The 2751-nt window shown below is 62.1% G+C and overlaps 1 protein-coding gene across 3 annotated transcripts in view; it reads right to left on the bottom strand.

Annotated features, from left to right (window-relative positions):
- DRAXIN (dorsal inhibitory axon guidance protein) overlaps positions 1-2751 on the bottom strand; it is a 36876-nt gene that overhangs the window by 23107 nt on the left and 11018 nt on the right. The window lies entirely within an intron of this gene.

The following is a 2751-nucleotide window of genomic DNA, read 5'->3' as shown; positions in this document are numbered from 1 at the left end:
GGGGGGGGGGGATGTCTGCTAACTCTGGGGACCCCTGCAGCGCCTCCCCCACAGCACCCACCCCTGCACCTGTCTCACTGCACCCAGAGGAGGAGGGCAGCAGGCTGGCCCGGCTGATTGAATTTCCATGGACTCCCGGCCCCGAGAGTTCATCAGGCTCCCAAAGGTGCTCACACGCCGTCTGCTGGTGATGTAACTGCCAGGGCTGAGGACGGGCTGCTCGGCCTGTGATGGTCCCGCACGTCTCCCTCCAGCCCTCTCAGTGCCTGCAGTCCCCACACTGGCCCTGGCCCCAGGTTCCCCTTTGCCAACCCTGCCTGCGGGGCCCTTGTCCTGAGCAGGGAGGGCAGGTGGGATAGGGAGGCCGGCTCTGGACCAGGCTGACCCGCTGTGAGAGGGCTGGGGGCTGAGGGAGGGAAGAGCTCCTCCCGTCTCGCCCAGTCACCTGCTTCCCTTTACCCTGGTGTCCCTTCATCCCGCCTGGCGTGTCCTGGTCCCCTGGGAGGCCGGGGCCGGGCCTCCACGGCCCTCGGTTCTGCTCTTCCTGGAACCATAGAGACAGGCTGTCCCGTCACTTCTCATCTCATCGCACCCAGAGCCACCTGCATAGCCTGGGTGAGCCTCGGGGAGCTGGGTGGGACCGGGGATGGGCTTGTTGTGACAACCCTGGTTCTCATCACATTCCTCCATTCCTAAGACCATTCACGCTGCAGCTCTGGGCTGATTTCCTGTCCACCCGGCAGGCAGCAGGGGCTTCTGCCCCTCAAAGTCCTGGTGGCCGGAGCTCCTGCAGCTGGGCAGTCGGGCTGGAGGAAGGAGCCCGTTTCAAAGGGCTGTCAGTCAAGCATTGATCCCCTCCCAGGGACCCCTGCTCCCAGGACTGAGGCTGACGCTGGCTGGTCCGCAGACCGCCCTTTCGCAGGCTTCGCCCTCTGCTCCCTGTGATGAGAACGGCTCTGAGTCTCTGCCGATGCTGCCCCGGACCCAGCCCTGCCCTCCTGTCCTGCGGGACACCGATAGCTGGGGCGGGGGGGATGCCCACAGAGTTCCCCTCAACAGGGAGCCTTCCAGGTGTTGGCCAATGAATGGAATCCCCGTCCTCCCGTGGGGAGAAGCAAGGCAGGGCACCCAAAAAGTGTAGGCAAGAGTCCAGAGGAGGCTGGCAGAGGGGTGGGGACTGGGCAGACCCACTGATGTGTGTGGGCAGCTTGCTGTCCCTGTGGCGCACACAAGCCGGACTGTGAGCTCGGTGACCAGCCTGGGGACTGGTCTCAGAAGACAGTGTGTCCCCGCAGAGCTGGGAGGGCAGCCCAGCCCCACACCCCCTGCATCATGACCCCATTATACTCTTTCTCTCCTCTCTCTCCTCTCTCTCCTCGCTCTCCTCTCTCTCCTCCTCTCTCCCCTCTCTCTCCCCTCCCCACTTCCCTCTGTCCCCCGCTCCCTCCCTCCCTCCTTCCACAAGTTCTGTTGCCAAGATCCTGCCAATGGCTGTGCCATTCATTGCACCCAGGAACCCCAATTTCAGGGCCATCTTTGCTCCCTCCCCGCCCCTTGTACCCCACGAATCATGCATGCAGCCTGCCTGGGGCAGGGGAGAGGGGTTCAGTGTGCAGTTCTGGTGCATCCATGTTGGGGGGGGGTGGCATCCCTCTCCCCAGACCTTATTAGCACCGTCCTGCCCCCACCCAGCCTGTGCCGCTGCCAGTTTACTCTGATCATGCCACTACCATGCCCCTCCCTCTCAGAGCCACCCATGGCTCCCTACTGCCTTCCCTCTAATCACAGCCTCCTCGCTTTGGCACGTAGGGCCTTGATTAATATGGCCCCAACCTAACTCTGCAGCCCTGACTGCTACTTCCTCCCCTTCACAGCCAACAGAGACCATTCCCCGGGCCCCAAACACACCCCATCGCCCCCGATTCTATTCTCTCCGTGTCCAAACCCTGCCCGCCCTGTCAGGAAGCCTTGTTCAGTCCCCCAATTAGATGAGCTTCCTCCCCTGCGCTCCTGCCCAGCTCTGCCCAGCTCTGCCCAGCTCTGCAGCAGCATCCTAGGGCAGTGGTCGGCAAAGTGCGGCTCGCGAGCCACATGCGGCTCTTCGGCCCCTTGAGTGTGGCCACGAAGTTTCAATCGCACTGTACGTGCGCGCCCGCACGTGGTATTTTGTGGAAGAGCCACACTCAAGGGGCCGCAGTTTGCCGACCACTGTCCTAGGGGCTCTGTCCCACTGTTCCTAGCAGATCTACAGGACCCTGCAAATAATAGGCATTGACAACTACGGACAGAAATGAAAGTGGGTCGAGCACAATCGAACCTGAGCCACAAATCATAAATATATTCTCAGGGTGTGTGTGTGTGTGTGTGTGTGTGTGTGTTTGTGTTTGTGTGTGTGTGTGTGCGCGCGCGCGTGTTTGTGTGTGCGCGTGTATGTGCGTGTGTGTGTGTGTGTGTGTGTGCGCGCGGAGGGCGGGGTTGGAGTGAGGGCTGGGGGACCTAGCACCACTTTGTCCTGACAACTGCTTGGAACTCTCTCTCCAACCCACAGGGCTTGCACGCAGATCTTGGCACAGCCCAGCAGCCAAGATGCCAGCCTGGCGACGAGCCACCCAGGAAGCGTGGGCTGCTACAGAAGTCGTGCCAAGGACCCAGTGAGGAAGGGCTCCGATCCGCTTCTGTCGCTCTGGAAGCCAGGGGGAGGCGGCATACAAAGCGGCAAGCATCCAGGAGAAAAGGGGCAGCAGGCACCCC

This window comes from Myotis brandtii, unplaced genomic scaffold, assembly GCF_000412655.1.
Source record: "Myotis brandtii unplaced genomic scaffold, ASM41265v1 scaffold410, whole genome shotgun sequence".
NCBI lineage: Eukaryota > Metazoa > Chordata > Mammalia > Chiroptera > Vespertilionidae > Myotis > Myotis brandtii.
This window is presented reverse-complemented; position numbering and strand designations above follow the sequence as displayed.